Source organism: Dufourea novaeangliae, unplaced genomic scaffold (genome assembly GCF_001272555.1).
Source record: "Dufourea novaeangliae isolate 0120121106 unplaced genomic scaffold, ASM127255v1 scaffold246, whole genome shotgun sequence".
NCBI lineage: Eukaryota > Metazoa > Arthropoda > Insecta > Hymenoptera > Halictidae > Dufourea > Dufourea novaeangliae.
The window spans coordinates 1,098,301-1,105,559 of record NW_015374139.1 but is presented as its reverse complement, the minus strand read 5'-3'; positions in this window follow the sequence as shown (position 1 = coordinate 1,105,559).

Sequence of the window (7,259 nt, the reverse complement as noted above, 5' to 3'; positions counted from 1 at the left end):
AGGAGGTTCGAAAGTCGAAGGAGCTCCAGGAGGGACAGGTCTAGTCGATCCTCATGTGTGAAAATCAAATATCGACGATGCCCGCCCCTCGAGGCGAGGAACTTTATTCATAAATCGGTCCGAGACCCGGGTTGAACATGGTCGGGCCCTTGGTGTTTGCCGTGCCCAGATATTAACTGTATCTATGCAGTATACAGTTGCCCCCGCTGGGTCTCTTTGGGATATTATGACCGTTCTCGGGCGCATAATTAGTAATCCCTGGCACGTGACGCGCGCACGTGACTGCGGCTCGCACGGCCGTACACCTTCGACCAGTAGGGTGGTTTCTGAGAGGGGCGGTGGTGGTAACTTGGTTGGAAGAGAAGGAGAGATGATGGCCGAACACGAGACTCCGGGTCGCGTGCATCTTTAAATGCCCTGAGTTCATAAATACACCCAGCGATTCCGTTCAATTAAGCCCTATCGTCGACGATCGCCGGAGAAATTTTCATTACGCCGCAGGCCCCCATCCCACCCTCGAGCCCCAAGGAATTTTTATGCAGTACATGGGTTGTTGCAACTTTGATCTTGTTCAGGAAAAGAGGCTTTCATTTAAGATATGACGGAAAATAAAGAATATACACCCAATTCTGTGTCTACACGGTACAGTTTTTAAGAAAACAATTTTTTTTAAATTCGATTCTTTCAAAAACTATACATGCTGGGGTAAACTGTTTGCAGATTTGTACTCAGCGTATAAAGATCTATCGGAAACGTCTGTTGAACTTTACGAAGTCGCAAAAAAGGTAAAATTTCTTGAACAGTGTAATTGCTCGTAATAATCGATTCTAATTTAATTCAAAGACAAGCAATACATTTCTCTAAGTCCATCACACCCCAAAGTCTCCGAAATTTGTTTCAGGAACCCCACCGAATACAGGATCAGAAATCCGTAGCATTTCGTCGAGAATCATCCCCTGTCGTAAAAAAAAAAAAGAAAGAGAGAAGTTCACGCGGCGTTACGGAAAGACGCGAGACAATGAATTGTCCATGCCCCCCTGAAAAAAGTCGGACGAAGGATCGAATCGTTTGGTCCGCGGGTGGGATCAACAGGCGCGTCGAGAATGTAGCGGTACACTCGGGGACAAATTGCAAACGGTGTACGAGTCGCGTCTCTCGGCTGGGTTTGGCATCCTCCGAGGCCGAAATAGACGAATTTTTACCAGCGGTTCCCCGCAACATAATCTCCCCACCGCCTCTTGGAAATATTTCCCACCGGTGGGGGAGGCCCCGTAATGGTCATTAATTATTTATATGCGGCGAGACGTAACGGTCGCGACGCGTGTCGAAGCTTTTAGCGAGCCACGGGCGCGCTCCACGGTCTCCAGCACCTTTGCACCTTCTGATCACCGCCGTGGAACATTGTCAACGACTTTATTACCCGATCGTTTACGCCCCCTCCCCAGATGACCTCCATTTTGCCCGGGGTGTCGTTAGGGTAAATCACTCTTGTTTCTGTTCTCTGCAAGGGTAGATTGTTTAGTTTTTGTATTTTTTTGGTGGGTATACTACGTAGGTTAGATTAGATTCGGTAGATTGTTTTTTAGATCTTATACAGGGTGATACAGGAAAAGAATTCGTAACTTCTACGGGTAGATGGTACTCGCGAATTGATGAAAAGAAATCCTAATAAACATTGGTGGAAAGATTAATATTTTCAAAGTTATAAACAGTAATGTTAATCTAACGTGGGTCGCAAACACGTATGAAGGGTAGTATATACATATATTGTGATGCAATTTTTCTATATTATTATTCTTATTATTTTTTAGATTTCATTTGCAGGATGTAGTTTGTTAAGTATAGATACTGCGGATGATTATGCATTTATAGGGTCCCTTGATTAGCAACAACAAAAATTCTAATGACATTTAATAGTGTTTATATATTGTTGTTAAGATATTAAAACCCATAGTACAGGAACCAGACTTTTGTACAATTTTGTTTTTTATATGTTTGTTATTTATGGTATTATCATTCGGTTCTCCCTTTTGCAACATATTTTCCATCGATTCCTCTTCGTGTAGAATGCTTGTACCTATTTTTTCAAACGATTAAAGGAACTCAAATATTTCACGTGCAAACAACAGGCTCGAAAACGTTGTAACTGAGTGCAATTCAGTCCACCATTTTGTGTTACACGTGAAACATCGAGTGGAGACAATTTTTCAACAACTGTTCGATTTTCTGTAGATATAAAACAAATAAACGCGTTTCAACGCGGTATTCGATTTAATTAACAGACCCACGATCTGATATCGCGGATCCAATCGCGACGAGAAACGATAACGCTGTATGGACAGCTTTTCCGTTCTCAGGAGATGAAATACTGCGACGATTACTCGTTATCGTTCTGAAAACATTAACATATGCCCGACGGTGAGGGGATTAATGAGGCGTTTATAAAATTGCAGGGAAAAGTCATTGGTGCAGAACTAAAAGTAAATATTATATCTGAATTTTATTTTTTATGAAAGGTGTTAATCACAAGGACATTTAATTCTAAATACTATATACACATCACTCTGTAAATGTCTAAAAATTCACAAATACGATAGACGATACGATGAGTCGCAATCTAAATCAGGAATACAGAAAAAATGTTATAACTTTGATAGTCCTTTTTGAATCCAGTACTTCACGTCTTCAACCCCTCTATGGTACTCCAGTTTCTCCCTAGATGTTTGAAAACTTCTCTAAATCCTCTAGAAAAATGTAAGAAAGAAATAAAATTTTAGTATTAACTTAAGTATATACAGCTGAAGCGGTTACCATGACAGTTAGTTCATGAAATAACACCACCAGAGAATATTCAACAGATTAACCGTAAATGGTAGCTGAAACAAAATCTGGAAGCACAAAATAAAAAAAAGAATTGAACCACGTAAACCGTGCGTGTAATAGAATTTTAACGCACGATGATATTCTTTTGGGAGTAGAAGAGGAATTAAAGAGGGAAGCTTTTCAAGTCAGAGGGTGGAAAAATGGCGGCTGAGGCGGAGAGCGGTCCCCGCGTATCGAGCGGCTCTAGCCTTGGTACAAGGGATCAACATGAGCTTAACGGCAGGCGCCAATATACCTAGCCCCCCCCCCCCCCACCACTCCCCCTTCAACCCTGTCGACCCCCCGCATACCGACCAAGCCGTCAAGCTGTGGTATTAAACAGGGCATGCGTGAGGTCCACGGTGGTTGGTCACGTGTACGTTTCCAACTACCACCATCTCTACTACCACCACCCACGACCAAGCTGTGTGCGTGCATTCTTACGATTTCTAAGGAAGTGTTGCGTTCGCGCAACCAACCCCGAAAGACAATGAAATTAAATACAGTCCACACGGTAATATTGGGTCGTCCGGAAAGTTCGTAGCGTTTTTGAGGACAGAGTTACAGTCTATACGTATTTTAATTTGTCGTATTCTTATTTACTAGTTTTTTAAATACAATTTCTTTCCATTGTTCAATTAATTTAAAGATATTCGGTTGAGGTTATTTCCTAAAAGTTGTGGGGACAGACAGAAAAGAAACTTCCCTTTCCCCCCACCGCATCAAGAAAATGTTATTATTTTCGTACGAACCGGTCAGGATCAGTTTAATTAACTCTTTCAGATCTGGTGGTCACATTTGTATACATGAACTTTCGTACAATTTCACACAAAGCCTTAGGTACAGTGTGTCCCAAATCCATATTCTTCTTATAAATTTGAATTTTTTCATATTCTGATTGTTTCTATTAGGTCTAGTGAATGCATAATTTAATAAATAGTTTTTTACTCTTAAAAGAAAATTCAAGTCGGAAAAGGTTAAAGCGCCTCCGCGCGCTTAGTATCTCGAATTTTCCAGCGGAGAATATCGTTTATTGGACGTGATTCTAATTGTACACGGAGAAAATTTTTCCCGCGGGAGAGCCATCATTCTGATCGAATCATGAATATTCGAAAGCGAATTCGTTGTAATATCGAGACCGGCCATGGGGACAATAAAAAAATTCCTTCCCCCCCCCCCTACCAGGGGTGGACGATCTATTTGCGATCCTTTCAAGAAACTAATCAATTCCAAAGGAGGATATTCCGAACGATCCATTCTCGTTTCCGGTTCGTTCCTCAATTAATTCGCCGTCCGCGAGAAAAACCTCGTTTTTTTTTCTTTTCTTTTCGTTCGCCCTGCGTTCTTTAGCGATTAATATTTCCTGTTTAATAGCACGACCATTTTCATCGCGTGAAATTCCTCGTTTGTTCCACTCGTGTTACGCGTCGAATCGAAACTTCAACTTTTACGGATTCGTTATTTATATACATATCGAAAGGAACGATTGAAATTTTTGTTTTGAAATTGAACGAGTGAATTTTTTATTTGAATTTTATAGAAACTCTATTATTTATCACATTTTCTCGTGATAAAAGAAAATTGTACCCTGGACATCAACGGGTCAGACGCTTGAAATTCGCCCGTGAAGTTTTTCACGTCGGTTTCCTGAAATTTTTCGAGATTCGACTGCTTTTTAATTTCGCGATGGAACAGCGAGCGTTATTTGCCGTGCGCCGAAGGCTTCTAGTAAGCCGCGAGACATATTTTAGTTATTTAGAACATGACGTCAAGCAATGTTTAAAGAGGCGAAAGCTCCTTTCATATCCCTACGAGTGTCCCGGCTAGGTTTAATTAAAAATCTCGGGAAAATAGCACGAGAGGGACTCGTCGGAACGTTACAAACTATTTATAATAATAGAAATTATTATTATAAATTGTATATTTGCAAAAAAAAGTCAACGGTAATGAAATAAAAATAGTATTAAAGTCAATTCAATTTAATCGTAGTCATTTCCAAGTGACAAGTAATGGCTGTTGCTAAATGCATTGGTACAGCATATATTCTGCCCGTTATTGTAGAATTCCATTCTTGTTTTTCAAGTTATTATTTTAGAAAACTCTCGTACAGAAGGAAATGTAGAAGTAATACGATTAATCGTTAAATAGACGCGTGTATAGGGGGTGAACGGGAATCGTATCGATGAAATTGAATATTATTTTGTTTTCTCTCGAAACGGTGGTTTCTCGCGTGGTATAGACACACGCCAGTCGAATAAATCAGCGAACGGGGTTCACACGATGAAATATTCTTCGCGGTGCCCTCCCCCCGGGTTCTCTTCCCTTTCGATCCCTGGACTCTACCCGTGGCGGCGCTCTGTAGCATTGTATAAAGCGCAAGCCTCGGCCCTGTAGTAGGAGTCCTTCCCTCTGCTCCTCTCCTCGCCGCACTATTGACGGGAGTTTTAATAAAAGTACCCCCACCAGACCGTACTAGGCTGGAACACGTCGCAGTGGAAGGACCCGGAGAGAGGTGAAACGCGCAGCGCGGAGCCAAGAAGATATTGGGGCGAAGCGTAAGATCGTGAGGGGACACTTACAGACATCAGGGCCCGGACGAAATTTTTTGTCGGGGATGAGAGATTGAGACCACCGACGACACTGACGATGTAGTCGAAATTCTCGTACGATCGCGACCAGAAAAATTCGAGGGGTTAAAAATGGTCACGATATTCTTGAAAAATTTGGAACTTTAGCCCTTACAGTGTAGGATTCGGTGGATAGTTTTATATTTTTCCAGAAGCCAAATTTTGATTGACTTTATGAAATGGCCCTACTTTTTTTTCTCTTCTAGTTCTTATTTATGATATACGTACTACTACGTCAACCACCTAGATAGTGTTAAGAAAACCGCCATTTTTTCGCTCCCGAACTTCTTCATCTATCTTGGCACAAAGCACCCTTTCAAAAGCACAACTTTCGAGAAACAGAGAAACGAGACTCTTCACAACTATTCTCAAGAATTTTCGACTGTGCTTAACGAATTTTGACGGTTTTTTTTTCAGAGAAACCTGATCCCTCGAGATCGACAGGCGCGTAGTCCACGGCGTCATCGTCGGATCACGGGCGCGCGAAGCCGATATTGCTCAACGATCTGAGAACGTAAATAGGATGGTAACAGAGGGATTAAAACAGTTTGTGGTCAAACACAGAAGGCCGCTGAATGGTAGAAACGCGCTCGGTGGATCGCTCGTGCGAGGAAGTGTGCACCGGGAGCGGTTATTGTGCCGGATCCACGGGGGTAAGCGGGTACGAACGGATCTCTGCTCTTTCTATGGGACCGACGGTGCGTCATAATGGTCGGGGGTGTGTATTCAAAGGGTGATTTGCCACCTTATATTCCGCGGCAGTAGACCGTGATCTAGAGACCGTGACTCGAGGATCCAGAATGAATTTTTGCGTCGACGATCGAGAGTGCGTTCTGGCCCTGGTAAGGACTATGCAGTGAGTGACCAGCTATGAATGTACTCGCTCGAAAACAATTCAATCCTTGCTATTATCATCATTATTGCAATTCATAACGATCTTACATTGGAATTGATAAACAATGATCTAATACAATGAAACTTTTGTAAATTTTAGAAGTCTTTTGGAAGCCGTCAGAAAGATTCTAATCAGGCTGAAATGGCGACGGTGGAGGATGAATATCTGTGGACACGCGTCCAGTCAACCTGTCCGAGATGCGAAAAATGAACAGAAACACCTGCGATTACCGTGCAGGTTTCGTAGGTACAGGCTAAATCGATAGATAAGTAAACACAGAGAAGTTCCGTACGTAATACCGTGTCAAATCTACGGAGCTAATCGGCGGGGCTTGTCAGCTGTGTCCACAATGACAATTTTCTAGTTTAAAGAGCTGAACACGGCTGATGTATTGACTGGGCCGGTAAATGATCCGTGATCCTTCCGATTTTCGAATCACGATTCAAGGGTGGAGGTATACAATTATAATTACTATTCACTTTTATACAATAGTATTTAATCGGGTTTCCACTAAAGTACGGTTCAAAACACTTTCTTGCATGACCGCAAATGGCCGAGAAATAGTGAGTAGCATTACGTGGGACATCCTGTTATGTTACAAATGCATATAATCCGCAGTCTATTAATCTGCGAGATTAATCCTGAAACGAATCATGTTGAAACATTCAACAAACAGTGACAATAGCATCCGTATACCGTATACACTCCGAATCCTGTTTTGTCGACGTCTTCATCCCAAAATTCAAACAGTTAAATATCTCTTGAAACCCTTCCGGGTCCGTTCGAATTGGCAATTAATTCGTGATTAACGTTCCTCCACCCCTGCGAAAAAAAACGTGAAAAAAAATCGGCCATTCGATAATCCCCGCGGTTTA